Genomic DNA, 16,798 nt, shown 5'->3' with positions numbered 1-16,798 from the left:
TCGCATTGATGTCGAGCAGCCTGTTCGGCCTTCAGCTCGGCAGATGCCTTCTTGGCAGCCGCATTATTAATCCGGGCCTGCTCCTTGGCCCGGGCCAGCTCAGCCCGAAGGATCTCGACCGCGGCGGCACCATCTGCAGTCATCCATATTTCCATATAAAATCCTTAGCGTCCTGATCAATTACAAGCACGTGCATGTAATGACAAACCTCGAGGCATACCTTGCACTTCGTCAAATCGCCTGTTGATAAGCGTAATATCATCATCTGCCACATCAAGCTTCCGCTGCACCTCTGCAACCTCCGTAGTCCGGGCAGTCGCCAGGGAGGGAATAGCCTGTGTTCCAATTAATCGTTATTCCCTGGACATATCTTATTGATCCTCTGATCACCCCCCTTTGGGAAGCCAATCAAAGTCTCAGGGGCTACTACCTATACACAGATGCAGTTCGTGAATAAAACACACTCAATTATTTTTTGGTACAAACCTCAACGCCTCTTAACAGGCTCGCGCAGGCTTCGTTCAATCTGATTTTCGCGGACAGAACCCTTTCAACCACCATGCCCATCAAGGTACGATGTTCTTCCGAGACGGACGCCCGTCGCAACATGCTCGTCAATATATCCATCGCTTCTGGACCGCCGGAAGCTACTGCAGGAGTTCGGCCTCCCTTTGAAGGGATCCGCTGATCTATCCCCATAGTCGTCTCCGGCTGTAAACCGGATAGTCCGGGGGCTTCATTGTTGGCCCCTGGATCTTGGGCTACCAAAGTATCACCTTCGGCCGGTGTCTTCATCACCCCTCGCACCCCTTGTTGATCAGGAGAGGTCCTCCGGGACGACACCTCAAAGTCGTCCGCCTTATTAGGCGAAGAGACCGGTGGAGGTGTCTCGCTTTCCATCATCTCTGGGAGAAGATCTCCCGAATAAGAGGATTGGTGAAGAAGACTATTTGCCAAGCTGCGAAAACATATATTTTAGAAGTTACCCTGGTAACAGGAAAGGAACGGGATATGTTTAAACAAAACGTCCTGGTCCACTTACGATTCGGTTGGAGGCTTGCCCTCATCACGAGACTGTGCGAGGACGCCATCCTCCAGGCCCGAGCCGCCCGACTAGGGCACCTTGCCTCGCTTGGGAGCCCCTCTCTCCCAATCTTCGGAGGCAACCCTTTTCTTACCATGGGGTGACGATACGTCAACTCCCCCTTCACCTTTGTCTTCGGATGAGGGAATTTTGATTCCCTCGGGCACAAAGTTCGGTATACCTTCAGGATGAAGACCACCTTTGGTCCTCCCACTTTCCGCCTTGTCCTCCTCCACAGGCATCTGGTACGGTGCCGGGGCCAGCATCCTTGTTAGTACGGGATCTGCGGAGTCTTCGGGGAGGGGAGCCGGACACCAAATTCGCTCCGCTTTCTTTACCCAGCCCTGGAAGAAGATAGTTTACTCAATAACATATTACGACACGCTTAACTACAAAGTGTTCTGGGATTGAGCGCTTACCGAGGTATCCGGATGGTTGCAGTCGAGGCCGATGTCCTCGGTCGTGTCCGTCCACTGTTTCCAGAAAAACAACTTCCACATCCCTTTGTGCGTAGTACCGAAGAGGTGTTGGAGGGTCCGTGGTCCTTCCGGATTAAACTCCCACATCCGAAGAGGCCTACGCTGGCATGGCAGGATTCGGCGGATGAACATCACTTGAATCACGTTGACAAGGTCGATGTCCTTCTCAAGGAGGGTTCGGATGCGGCTCGGTAGAGTCTGCACTTCGTCAACTGATCCCCAATCCGGCCCCTTATTGATCCACAATGCAAGATGTAACGGTGGACCAGAACGGAACACGGGTATAGCCACCCACTTGGTACCGCGGGGTTCGGTGACGTAGAACCACTCCCGCTGCCATTGGTTGGATGCTTCGGCAAAAGAGCCCTTTGGCCAGGGAATATTGGTAAGCTTGCTCACTGCAGCGCCGCCGTACTCCGCTTGTTTCCCGTCGACCTCCTTTGGCCTCACGCTAAAGGTCTTGAGCCATAAGCTGAAGTGTGGGGGAATTCGGAGGAAGGCCTCACACGTAATGATGAACGCCGAGACATGGAGGAAAAAAATCTGGGGCTAGATCGTGGAAATCTAGTCCGTAATAAAACATGAGCCCTCAGACGAAGGTGTGAAGGGCGAAACCTAACCCTCGGAGGAAGTGAGAGATGAATACGACCCTCTCGCCGGATCTGGGAGTTGGAATAACCTGTCCTTGAGCAGGAAGCCTGTGGGGGATCTCCGGGGTCAGATATCTGGCTGCCCGAAGCTTCGCAATATCCTCCTCTGTAACAGAGGAGGCCACCTGTCGGCCCTGCAGGCTGGATCTGGACAAGACTGGGAAGCTTGAGCAATGGAATCAAACCTTGGGTGCTGGAACTCGAGGTTGTGGAGGTTGAGGAGAGGTTCGGCGTAAATAAAGACGGCCCTCGCCTCCTTTATAAAGACTGCGGGTATCAAACGCCTCCTCCTAAACCTAGAAACCTGCCTGTTCCTAAGGAATCTTTCCAATGCAACGGTTGGGTTACCCACACTCGTATTAAATAAGAATCCCGCGATAAGGGGACACGATCTTTGCCTCGACAAGACGTGCCAATAAAAACCCCGCCTCGAAACGTGGAGCAGCGGGACAGGAAACAATTCAAAATAATGACTGGGCGAGCGTGATGTCACGGCAGATTGGACTCGTAAAATATTATATCCTCTGGTGGTGCTTGTGTTGCAGATTCGGACACATTCGTCCGAAGACTACCCTGGAGTATTCGGAAAAGGGAACCCGCCTTGCAATGCCGAAGACAACCTGTGTCCGGATGGGACTCTCCTTGGCGTGGAAGGCAAGCTTGGCGACCAAATATGAGGATTCCTTTCTATGTAATTGACTTTGTACAACCCTAGTTCCCTCCGGTGTCTATATAAACTGGAGGGCTTAGTCCGGAACGCACACAGTCATACAGGCTAGACTTCTAGGGTTTTAGCCATTATGATCTCGTGGTAGATCAACTCTTGTAATACTCATATTCACCAAGATCAATCAAGCAGGAAGTAGGGTATTACCTCCATAGAGAGGGCCCGAACCTGGGTAAACATCGTGTCCCCTGTCTCCTGTTACCATCGACCTTAGACGCACAGTTTGGGAACCCCTACCCGAGATCCGCCGGTTTTGACACCGGCAGGGATCGCCCTGGCGGAGACCTCGGGAAGGGTTGAATTGATCCGTGAGCACTCCATTGATCTTGATCTGATATCTAACAGTGGTTATGCATTTCATGATGAGATCAACCCAGCCATGCCTGAATCCAATTTTCCTAAGCATTGCTTCCACGAAGCCCCAGTCAACTCGATCATAAGCTTTGCTCATATCAGCCTTGACAGTGATGTCTACTACGCAACTTTATTATTGTAGACACGTGTTGGGCCCCCAAGTGCAAAGTTTTGTAGGACAGTAGCAATTTTCCCTCAAGTGGATGACCTAAGGTTTATCAATCCGTGGGAGGCGTAGGATGAAGATGGTCTCTCTCAAGCAACCCTGCAACCAAATAACAAAGTGTCTCTTGTGTCCCCAACACACACAATACAATGGTAAATTGTATAGGTGCACTAGTTCGGCGAAGAGATGGTGGTAAAATTGTAATATGGATGGTAGAAATATATTTTATAATCTAAATAAATAAAACAGCAAGGTAGCAAATAGTAAATGGGCACAAAAACGGTATTGCATTTCTTGAAAATGAGGCCTAGGTCCATACTTTCGCTAGTGCAATCTCTCAACAGTGCTAATATAATTGGACCATATAACCAACCCTCAAAGTGCGATGAAGAATCACTCCAAAGTTCCTATCTAACGGAGAACATAAGAATAAATTGTTTGTAGGGTACGAAACCACCTCAAAGCTATTCTTTCCGTTCGATCTATTCAAGAGTTCATACTAAAATAACATAAATCTATTCTTTTCATTCGATCTATCCTAGAGTTCGTACTAAAATAACACCAAAGCAAATTCGTATTCATAATACTCAATCCAACATAAAGAACTTCAAAGAGTGCCCCAAGATTTCTACCGGAGAAACAAAGACAAGAACGTGCATCAACCCCTATGCATAGATTACCCCAATGTCACCTCGGGAATCCACGAGTTGAGTGCCAAAACATATATCAAGTGAATCAATACGATACCCCATTGTCACCATGAGTATTCAATTGCAAGACATATATTAAGTGTTCTCAAATCCATAAAAGTATTCAATCCGATAACAAGAAATCTCAAAGGGAAAACTCAATTCATCACAACAAGATAGAGAGGGGAAAACACCATATGATCCGACTATATTAACAAAGCCCGCGATACATCAAGATCGTTACATCTCAAGAACACAAGAGAGAGAGAGAGAGAGAGATTAAACACATAGCTATTGGTACAAACCCTCAGCCCCGAGGGTGGACTACTCCCTCCTCATCGTGGTGGCCGCCGGGATGATGAAGATGGCCACCAGAGTTGATTCCCCCCTCCAGCAGGGTGCCGGAATGGGGTCTAGATTGGTTTTCGGTGGCTACAAAGCCTTGCGATGGCGGAACTTATGATCTAGGTTAACCCCGAGGGTTTTCAGAGTATTTGTGAATTTATAGGGTAAAGAGGGGGTGCGGGAGGCCACCGAGGTGGGCACAACCCACCTTGGTGCGCCTGGGGGCCCAGGCGCGCCCTGGTGGGTTGTGCCCCCCTCGTGGCACCCCCCAGGAGTTACTCTGGCCCATCGGGAGTATTCTGGTCCATAAAAAATCCACAAAAAGTTTCACGCTGTTTGGACTCCGTTTGATATTGATTTCCTGCGATGTAAGAAACAAGGAAAAAATAGCAACTGGCACTGGGTCAATAGGTTAGTCCCTAAAAATGATATAAAGTTGCTATAAAATGATTGTAAAACATCCAAGAATGATCATATAATAGCATGAAGACTTCATAAATTATAGGTACGTTGGAGACGTATCAGACAGCCACATAGCCCTCCTTCCCCATTCTCTTGTTCAAAAGAAAATGAGTTAGCTCGTATGCAAAGAGTGCATTATCAGTTATCAGTCGTCCCGGGACAAATGCACTCTGGTTATCAGATATGAGTTCTGGCCAAATAATCTTGATGCGGTTTTCAAGGACCTTTGACACCAATTTATAGACAACATTGCACAAACTTATTGGTCGCAGATCCTTGATTCTACTTGGGTCTTTCACTTTGGGGATCAGCACTACAAGCGTATCATTCCATCCCTCGGGTAGCGTACCCCCATTAAGGACCTGTAGTACTTCCTCCACCACATGATGACCCATGAATTGCTAGTGTCTATTGTAGACGATAGAAGGCATACCATCACGCCCCGGTGCCTTCGAGATCTCCAATATGATCAAGAGCATCCTTAACTTCCTCTCTTGTGAATTCAGCATCTAGGACAGCATGCATAGACGCAGTTATTCACGGCTGGACTTTGCTAGTAATTTCATACAAGCGATCACCAGCCGCTCAGGAAAATAGATCCTGAAAAAATGAGCAAACGTAGTTAGTCATCTCTTCGCTCTCAATCGACCCATCCTCCTTCCTGAGTAATTTCACCCGGTTCGCCTTCTTGCGCCCCGAAGCAACAGCCTTGTAGTAGCGGATATTGTTGTTTCTGCTGCCTTCCTTCAGCCATGTCACATGCGCTCGCTGTTTCATTTTAATGTTCTTCTTCTCCTCAAGCTCCTCAACCAAGCAACGGAGCCGTGCCTCCTCTCTAATTTTTTACTCTGAAACGGGAGCTCTCATACATACCTCAAGATACCTCCGGGCTCTCTTAAGCTTCTCGTCCAGATCACCTACTACTTCCTTACTCCATCTCCTCATACCTTCGGGCACTTTGCGCATCACCTGAGCAACACCTCCCGTCCCTTCTTGCCACCCCTTCTCCCATTCCTCCTTGATTATCTCGCTGCATCCTTCCTCCTTGAGCCACCAAGCTTCAAACTGGAACCCATGATCACCTCCAGGACCTCTCTTCCGTTCATCTTTGGTAATCACCACGATCGCCCGGTGGTCCAAGTGATGTGGCCTTTCGTTAATCACTGCAAAACCTGGAAATGTCTCACACCAACAACCATTTGCAGCAACCCTATCCAGCCTCTCGCATATATATGTGTCCACTTCATGACTGTGGTTCCTCCAGGTGAACTTGTCGCCCATAAAACAAATATCAGCAAGGTCACATCCTTCTAGCGCTTCCCTGAAGTTGTCCATCAATCATTGGGGTCGAGCCACCCCTCCTAGCTTCTCATCAGAAGACAATATCTCATTGAAGTCCCCCAAGCATAGCCATGGGCGCCCCTGTTGGTGCTGTTGTCCAAGGATTCGAAGAGTCCTCCAAGTTTCCTTCTTCTGCTCTAGTACAGATTCACCATACATACCAGTTAATCTCCATATGTGACCATGCTCTCCAGCAACATCCACATCAATATACCTCCTCCCAAATGACCGTAATGTCACATCTACTCCCCGCTTCCAAAGCAAGGCAATGCCCCTACTTCTGCCATTCGCATCCCACGCCACCATGTTGGCGAGCCACAACAACCACCGAAACCTATCTAGCTCCTTCTCCGTCAGCTACGTTTCAGCCAGGAAAAGAATATCGGGCTCCTCCGTCCTCCCCAAATAGAGGAGGCTATGAACTGTCGGGCCATTCCCGAGACCCCGGCAGTTCCAGCTTATAATCTTCATTGGTCCCGGCGGGGCTGCTCTTGCAGCCCGGACGATATGTTTCCAGTGTATGTAGGTCCACCTTCCCACATCTCAACGTGGCCATCTGCTTGCACCTTGATGCGGCTTGAAGCTACGTCGGTATTTCCCCAAAGAGGAAGGGATGATGCAGCACAGCGGCGGTAGGTATTTTCTTCAGTGATGAAACCAAGGTTATCGAACCAGCAGGAGAACCGAGCAACACTACGTAAACAACACCTGCACACAAATAACAAATACTCGCAACCCGATGTGTTAAAGGGGTTGTCAATCCCTTTCGGGCAACGGCGCCAGAGATAGGCAAACGAACATGAGGAGTAGTAAATATTGATAGATCGAACGCCAAATAAAATAAATTGCAGCAAGGTATTTTTGTGTTTTTGGTTTAATAGATCTGAAAATAAGAGCAAAGGAAAATAGATCGCAAAGGCAAATATATTAAAGAAGAGACCCGGGGGTGATGTCTACTACACAACCTTCTTCTTGTAGACGTCGTTGGGCCTCCAAGTGCAGAGGTTTGTAGGACAGTAGCAAATTTCCCTCAAGTGGATGACCTAAGGTTTATCAATCCGTGGGAGGCGTAGGATGAAGATGGTCTCTCTCAAACAACCCTGCAACCAAATAACAAAGAGTCTCTTGTGTCCCCAACACACCCAATACAATGGTAAATTGTATAGGTGCACTAGTTCGGCGAAGAGATGGTGATACAAGTGCAATATGGATGGTAGATATAGGTTTTTGTAATCTGAAAATATAAAAGCACCAAGGTAACTAATCATAAAAGTGAGCACAAACGGTATTGCAATGCTAAGAAACAAGGCCTAGGGTTCATACTTTCACCAGTGCAAGTTCTCTCAACTATAATAACATAATTGGATCATATAACTATCCCTCAACATGCAACAAAGAGTCACTCCAAAGTCACTAATAGCGGAAAACAAACGAAGAGATTATGGTAGGGTACGAAACCACCTCAAAGCTATCCTTTCTGATCGATCTATTCAAGAGTCCGTAGTAAAATAACATGAAGCTATTCTTTCCGTTCGATCTATCATAGAGTTTGTACTAGAATAACACCTTAAGACACAAATCAACCAAAACCCTAATGTCACCTAGATACTCCAATGTCACCTCAAGTATCCGTGGGTATGATTATACGATATGCATCACACAATCTCAGATTCATCTATTCAACCAACACAAAGAACTTCAAAGAGTGCCCCAAAGTTTCTACCAGGGAGTAAAGACGAAAACCTATGCCAACCCCTATGCATAGATTCCCAAGGTCACGGAACCCGCAAGTTGATCACCAAAACATACATCAAGTGAATCAATAGAATACCCCATTGTTACCACGGGTATCCCACGCAAGACATACATCAAGTGTTCTCAAATCCTTAAAGACTCTATCTGATAAGATAACTTCAAAGGGAAAACTCAATCCATTACAAGAGAGTAGAGGGGGAGAAACATCATAAGATCCAACTATAGTAGCAAAGCTCGTGATACATCAAGATCGTACCACCTCAAGAACACGAGAGAGAGATCAAACACATAGCTACTGGTACATACCCTCAGCCCCGAGGGTGAACTACTCCCTCCTCGTCATGGAGAGCGCCGGGATGATGAAGATGGCCACCGGTGAGGGATCCCCCCTCCGGCAGGGTGCCGGAACAGGGTCCCGATTTGTTTTTGGTGGCTATAGAGGCTTGCGGCGGCGGAACTCCCGATCTATTCTGCTCCCTGATTTTTTTAGGGCATATGGACATATATAGGCGAAAGAAGTCGGTCAGGGGAGCCACGAGGGTGGGGGCGCGCCCGGGGGGCAAGCGCGCCTCCCTGCCTCATGGGTTCCTCGAAGCTTCCCTGACGTCTACTCCAAGTCTCCTGGATTGCTTCCGTTCCAAAAATAACGCTTCCAAAGGTTTCATTCCATTTGGACTCCGTTTGATATTCCTTTTCTTCGAAACACTGAAATAGGCAAGAAAACAACAATTTGAGCTGGGCCTCCGGTTAATAGGTTAGTCCCAAAAATAATATAAAAGTGTTTAGTAAAGCCCAGAAACAACCAAAACAGATAATATAATAGCATGGAAGAATCAAAAATTATAGATACGTTGGAGACGTATCAGGGGGCCGTAGGTTTCACTAGTAGCTTCTCTCGAGAAAAATAGCAAACGGTGGGTGAACAAATTACTGTTGGGCAATTGAAAGAACTTCAAATAATCATGAGGATATCCAGGCAATGATCATTATACAGGCATCACGTCCAAGATTAGTAGACCGACTCCTGCCTGCATCTACTATTATTACTCCACACATCGACCGCTATCCAGCATGCATCTAGTGTATTAAGTTCATGGAGAAACGGAGTAATGCAATAAGAATGATGAAATGATGTAGACAAGATCTATTTATGTAGAAATAGACCCCATCGTTGTATCCTTAGTACCAACGATACGTACGTGTCGGTTCCCCTTCTATCACTGGGATCAAGCACCGTAAGATCGACCCCACTACAAAGCACCTCTTCCCATTGCAAGATAAATAGATCAAGTTGGCCGAAGAAAACCCAAATATCGGAGAAGAAATACGAGGCTATAAGCAATCATGCATATAAGAGATCAAAGAAGACTCAAATAACTTTCATGGATAAAAAGTAGATCTGATCATAAACTCAAAGTTCATCGGATCCCAACAAACACACAACAAAAAGAATTACATCATATGGATCTCCAAGAGACCATTGTATTGAGAGTCAAAAGAGAGAGAGAGAGGAAGCCATCTAGCTACTAACTACGGACCTGTAGGTCTACAAAGAACTACTCACGCATCATCAGAGAGACACCAATGGAGGTGGTGAATCCCTCCGTGATGGTGTCTAGATTGGATCTGGTGGTTCTCGACACTGCGGTGACTGGAATTGATTTTCGTCGACTCCCCTAGGGTTTATGGAATATTGGGGTATTTATAGAGCAAAGAGGCGGTTCGGGGGGGCGCACCCGAGGTGGGCACAACCCACCAGGGCGCGCCTAGGCCTCCAGGCGCGCCCTGGTGGGTTGTGCTCCCCTCGGAGCACCCCCCGGGCGCTTCTCTGGCCCACTGGATGTCTTCTCCAAAAAGTTTTGCTATGTTTGGACTCTGTTTGGTATGATTTCCTGCGATGTAAAATGCATGCGGAAAACAGCAACTGGCACTTGGCACTATTTCAATAGGTTAGTACCAACAAATGATATAAAATGACTAGGAAATGATTATAAAACATCCAATAATGATAATATAACAGCATGAAACAATCAAAAATTATAGATACGTTGGAGACGTATCAGACCTCTATTCTACCTTTCTTCCCATCATGCGTGTCGTCCTCCTCCCCGGCTCGGCTTCTCTTTGATCCACTTATATTCTGCTCCTTGAGTTCTCCAGCGAGTATGCCAGTCTCCCTAGCTTTCCTTCTAAACTTTCTCCCAGTAGGCCCTTTTCCACTCCGCTCCACACCCTCCTTACTCCCAACACCACTCCCTACTTCTTCAGACGCCACAGATTGTTGTTGCTGCTTGGTAAGTTTAGTGGGATCCACCTCCATGATCTGCTGAGATGACTCAGCTCTCTCTATACTTGATGGCGCCACTCCTTTCTCCACTGCTTGATCTACTCCCTTGGTTTTCTCAGTCCCCTCACCTCCATCCAGTAACCTACTCGGTTTCCCGCCTCTCTTGGCCTCCTGAGTTTTCTTTGCTGGGCTCGTCACTTCCTCCCCCTTGTCCTCCCTGCGAAGAACATCCCGACTCCCCTTCGAACTCCCCTCCGCCAGGTCAGGTTGTCACTGCCGCTGCCCGATCGGACACTATCTCTCCCATGCCCATACTATCTGCTACCCCCTGCACCCGGTTACCATTCTTCCATGACCCATCATCCAAACCTCTCCTCCTCTATCCCATATCTGCCTTGAGCCACCGACCAAACTAGGCCTCCTCCCATTTCCTCATCCTCTTCGAGCAGTCTTTGTCACTATGACCAATGATGCCACACGTGTAACAAAAATCCAGGAGAAACTCATACTCAAATCGGCACCACTGACCATCTTGTTCTTCCTCCTCCCCGTCCTTGCCTTCCTTCTTTCTCCGCCTAGCTTTCTTTCCGTCATCATCGTCTTCAAGCATGAACCCTCGCATGATAGGTTTGTCAATGCACATCCTCACTTTCACCCTCAAGAACCTCCCCACTGCCATTCCATTCCTACCTGTATCTGCCTCCACAATAATTCCAATGGTATTGCCAATCGCCTCCGCCGAGTCCTCATTCATCATACCTAGCGGTAGACCAAATACTCGCACCCAGATTGGTATATTGTTGAATGCATAGTCCTCCATGCGCCCACTTGGCACATAATCCTCCACCACGACTAGATCTTTATCAAAAATCCAAGGTCCATCCTCAATTGTCTTCCGCTTCCCCGATTCTTGGTTGAAAGTGAATAAGAACAGATTCTCTCCCACCTCCTGACAATATGTACCCTTGATTGGGCACCACACCCGTCCTAGAGAGAGAGACCGCGTTCTGATGCGCCAGTTTGTCCGATAGCACCTTGATGTCGCTTGAAGCTACGTTGGTATTTCCCGAAAGAGGAAGGGATGATGCAGCATAGCGGCGGTAGGTATTTCCCTCATATATGAAACCAAGGTTATCGAACCAGTAGGAGAACCAAGCAGCAGCACGTAAACAGCCCCTGCACACAAATAACAACACCTCGCAACCCGATGTGTTAAAGGGGTTGTCAATCCCTTTCGGGTAACGGTGCCAGAAACGGTGCGTGGACAGGAGAAAGTAGTAATAGATTGAGATAATAGATCGCAAATGAAATAAAGTGCAGCAAAGTATTTTTGCATTTTTCGTTTAATAGATGTGAAAATAAATGCAAGGAAAAAGTAGATCGCAATGGAAAATATAAGAAAGAAGACCCGGGGGACGTAGATTTCACTAGTGGCTTCTCTCGAGAAAGATAGCAAACGGTGGGTAAACAAATTACTGTTGGGAAATTGATAGAACCTCAAATAATTATGACGATATCCAGGCAATGATCATTACATAGGCATCACGTCCAAGATTACTAGACCGACTCCTGCCTGCATCTAATACTATTACTCCACACATCGACCGCTATCCAGCATGCATCTAGTGTATTAAGTTCATGGAAAAACGGAGTAATGCAAAACGATGACATGATGTAGACAAGATCTATCTATGTAGAGATAGACCCCATCGTTTTATCAGTAGTAGCAACGATACATACGTGTCGTTTCCCTTTCTGTCACTGGGATCAAGCACCGTAAGATCGAACCCACTACCGGGCACCTCTTCCCATTGCAAGATAAATAGATCAAGTTGGCCAAACAAAACCCAAATATCGGAGAAGAAATACGAGGCTATAAGAGATCATGCATATAAGAGATCAAAGAAACTCAAATAACTTTCATGGATATAAAAAGATATGACTGATCATAAACTCAAAGTTCATCAGATCCCAACAAACACACCGCAAAAAGAGTTACACCATACGAATCTCCAAGAGACCATTGTATTGAGAATTCAGCGAGAGAGAGGAAGCCATCTAGCTACTAACCATGGACCCAAAGGTCTACAAAGAACTACTCACGCATCATCGGAGAGACACCAATGGAGGTGGTGAACCCCATCCGAGATGGTGTCTAGATTGGATCTGGTGGTTCTGGACTCTGCGGCGGCTGGATGAATATTTCGTCGACTCCCCTAGGGTTCTGTTATTTTTGGGGTATTTATAGAGCAAAGAGGCGGTCCGGGGGCACCCGAGGTGGGCACAATCCACCAGGGCGTGCTTGGGCCTCCTGGCGCCCCCTGGTGGGTTGTCCCCTCCTCGGAACTCCCCAGGTGCAATTAGGGCCCAATATCTTCCTTCTGGTCCATACAAAATCTCCGTGAAGTTCCATTGCATTTGGACTCCGTCTGATATTGATTTCCTGCGATGTAAAAAACATGCAAAAAACAGCAAATGGCACTTGGCACTATTGATACGTCTCCAACGTATCTACTTTTTCTCACGCTTTTTCCTCTTGTTTTGGACTTTAATTTGCATGATTTGAATTAAACTAACCCCTGAGTGATGTTGTTTTCAGCAGAATTACCATGGTGCTATTTTTTTGTAGAAATAAAAGTTCTCGAAATGAAACGAAACTTTGAGAGGAATTTTTATGGAATAAAAGAGGATTTTTGGACCAAGACCCACCAGAGAGGGGCCCCTGGGTGGGCACAACCCACCAGAGCGCGCGCCCCTCTCTTGGCGCTCCCAGGTGGGTTGTACCCACCTGGTGTCCCCCAGACGATCCCCTGATACTATGAAATCACATTATTCCAGAAAAAAATCATGGAGAAAGAATTATCGCGTTCCACGAGACGGAGCCGCCGCCAAGCCCTGTTCTTCCTCGGGAGGACAGATCTGGAGTTCGTTTGGGGCTCTAGAGAGGGGGATCTTCGTTCTTCATCATCACCAACCATTCTCCATCGCCAATTCCATGATGCTCCCCACCGGGAGTGAGTAATTTCTTCGTAGGCTCGCTAGTCGGTGAGGAGTTGGATGAGATTCATCATGTAATCGAGTTAGTTTTGTTAGGGCTTGATCCCTAGTATCCACTATGTTCTTAGATTGATGTTCCTATGACTTTGTTATGCTTAATGCTTGTCACTTTGGGCCCGGGTGCCATGAACTCAGATCTGAACCATTTATGAATTCATCATTATATCCATGTTTTAGATCCGATCTTGTAAGTTATAGTCACCTACTACGTGTTATGATCCGGCAACCCCGGAGTGTCAACAACCGGGCTGATACGTCTCCAACGTATCTATAATTTATGAAGTACATGCCATGTTTACTATTGTATTATATGATTTTGGTATGATTTGATTAGAACTAACCCGGACTGACGTTGTTTTCAGCAGAACTCCTGTGGTGTTATTTTTTGTGCAGAAATAAAAGTTCTCGAAATGCGATGAAAATCAACGGAGAATTTTTCTGGAAATTATAAGAAATACTGGAACGAAGAGTTACTGGAGGGGAGGCCAATGGGCCCCACGAGGGTGGAGGGCGCGCCCCTGTGCCTCGTGGACTCTCCGTGGGCCCCCCTGACCTGTTCTCGATGCTAACCTCTCTTATAAATACCCAAACCTCCAGAAAATAACCCAGATCGGAAGTTCCGCCGCCGCAAGCCATTGTAGCCACGAGAAATCAATCTGGGCCCTCTCTAGCACCCTGCCGGAGGGGGCCATCATCACCGGAGGCCATGGGGGAGGATCCTGGAGGGGCCATCATTGCCATGAAGGCCAAGGACCAGAGGGAGAACCTCTCCCCATCCAGGGGGAGGCCATGGAGGAGGAAGCACAAGGGGGAGAACCTCTCCTCCTCTCTCTCGGTGGCGCCGGAGTGCCATTGGGAGGGGAATCATCGCCGCGGTGATCGTCTTCATCAACATCACCATCCTCATCACCATCCTCATCTCTTTTACGCGGTCCACTCTCCCGCACCCCGCTGTAATCCCTACTTGAACATGGTGCTTTATGCCATATATTATGATCCAATGATGTGTTGCAACCCTATGATGTTTTGAGTAGATATCCTTTGTCTTTGGGTTGATTGATGATCTAGATTGGTACGAGTTGTATGTTTTATTTTGGTGCTGTCCTATTGTGCCCTCCGTGTCGCACAAGAGTGAGGGATTCCCGATGTAGGGTGTTGCCATACGTTCATGATTCTCTTATAGTGGGTTGCTTGAGTGACAGAAGCATAAACCCGAGTAAGGGGGTTGTTGCGTATGGGATAAAGGGGACTTGATGCTTTAATGCTATGGTTGGGTTTTACCTTAATGATCTTTAGTAGTTGTGGATGCTTGCCAGAGTTCCAATCATAAATGCATATGATCCAAGAACAGAAAGTATGTTAGCTTATGCCTCTCCCTCATATGAAATTGCAATGACGACTACCGGTCTTGTTAACAATTGCCTAGGATAATTCCGCACACCAACCCAACATTATTCCACACTCGCTATTTAAAATATTTAGTAATATATTCTAAATTTATGATAACAGCACCTAATTTTATATTTTATCTCTCCGATACCATGCAAAGTTATCCTCTTCATACCCACAACGTAGTTTTATTTCTTGTTTCTAGTTGGAAGCAAATGTTCGATGTACGTAGAGTCGTATTAGTGGCAGATAGGACTTGAGAGAATATTGATCTTACCTTTAGCTCCTTGTGGGTTCGACACACCATACTTATCACTTCCACCTTTGGGAATTGCTACGATGATTCCCTGCACTTGGGGATTATCACGGGCCCACTCCCGGTGATGACCGTAGTTTGAGGAGTTCATGTATTCACTATGTGTTAATGCTTTGTTCCGGTTCTCTATTAAAAGGAGACCTTAATATCCCTTAGTTTCCAATATGGACCCCGCTGCCACGGGAGGGTAGGACAAAAGATGTCATGCAAGTTCTTTTAATAAAGCACGTATGACTATTTACGGAATACATGCCTACATTATATCGATGAACTGGAGCTAGTGCCGTATCACCCTAGGTTATAACTGTCACATGATGAATATCATCCAACAAGTCACCGATCCAATGCCTACGAATTTATCTTATATTGTTTCTGCTAAGTTACTACTGCTATCATCACTGTTACACTGCTACAAATTACTGCTATCACCGTTACTGCCGTCACCACTATCAAACTACTGTGCTATTGATCACTTTGCTGCAGATAATTAATCTCCAGGTGTGGTTGAGTTGACAACTCAGCTGCTAATTCCTTCAAATATTCTTTAACTCCCCTTGTGTCGAATCTATAAATTTGGGTTGAATACTCTATCCTCGAAAACTGTTGCGATCCCCTATACTTGTGGGTTATCAAGACCTTTTTATGGCGCCTTTGCTGGGGAACATAGCAATATTTGTTGAGTCACTTGGGATTATTATCAATTTATCACTATGAAGAATCTGAAGGATCCTAAGACTAAGATTTATCCCTCAAAGACGAGGGGAGGTAAGGAACTGCCATCCAATTCTGCTTTAGATTCACCTTCTGTTATGAGTAAACTTGCAACACCACCACATGCTATCAGTTCTAATATGTCGCGAGTTATTGATGATGCTACTTCTACTATGAATGATGCTTATGATTATGCTAGTACCTTGCTTGATAATGATGATGTGCCACTTGGTGATTTTCTTGATGAACAAACTGCTAGAGTAATACAACATGATGTTGTTGAATCTGATGATGAGCTTGAAATTGAAACTCCTGAAACACCTACTAGAGCTAGCCTTCCTAGATATGAACTGCCTAAGATACCGGAAGGTGATGTTATGAATGAGGAGACAACTAGAGATATTCTTGCTTGTAAGGATAGAGATGATCTAGAAAAATTACTATGCAAGTATAAAGAAAAATCTCTAAATGCTAGAATGAAGTATGATCCTAAGTTTGCTACTTCACCTATCTTTATTGCTGATAAGGATTATGAATTCTCTGTCGACCCAGAGTTAATTACTTTGGTTGAATCTGATCCTTTCCATGGTTATGAAACTAAAACTTTTGTGGCACATCTTACTAAGTTGAATGATATAGCCACCCTTTTTACTCATGATGAGAAAACTTGCTATTACTTTATTCCCAAATTATTTCCTTTCTCATTAAAGGGTGATGCTAAAGCTTGGTACAATACTCTTGCTCCTGGTTGTATGCTTAGTCCCCAGGATATGATTTATTACTTCTCTGAAAAATATTTTCCTGCTCATAAGAAACAAGCTCCCTTGCAAGAAATATTTAACTTTGTTCAAACTAAAGAAGAGAGTCTCCCACAAGCTTGGGGGAGGCTTTGCCAGTTACTTAATGCTTTGCCTGATCATCCTCTTAAGAATAATGAAATGCTCGATATCTTCTATAATGGACTAACCGATGCTTCTAGGGACTTC

Source organism: Triticum aestivum, chromosome 1D, assembly GCF_018294505.1.
Source record: "Triticum aestivum cultivar Chinese Spring chromosome 1D, IWGSC CS RefSeq v2.1, whole genome shotgun sequence".
Taxonomy (NCBI): Eukaryota; Viridiplantae; Streptophyta; class Magnoliopsida; order Poales; family Poaceae; genus Triticum; species Triticum aestivum.
This window is presented reverse-complemented; position numbering follows the sequence as displayed.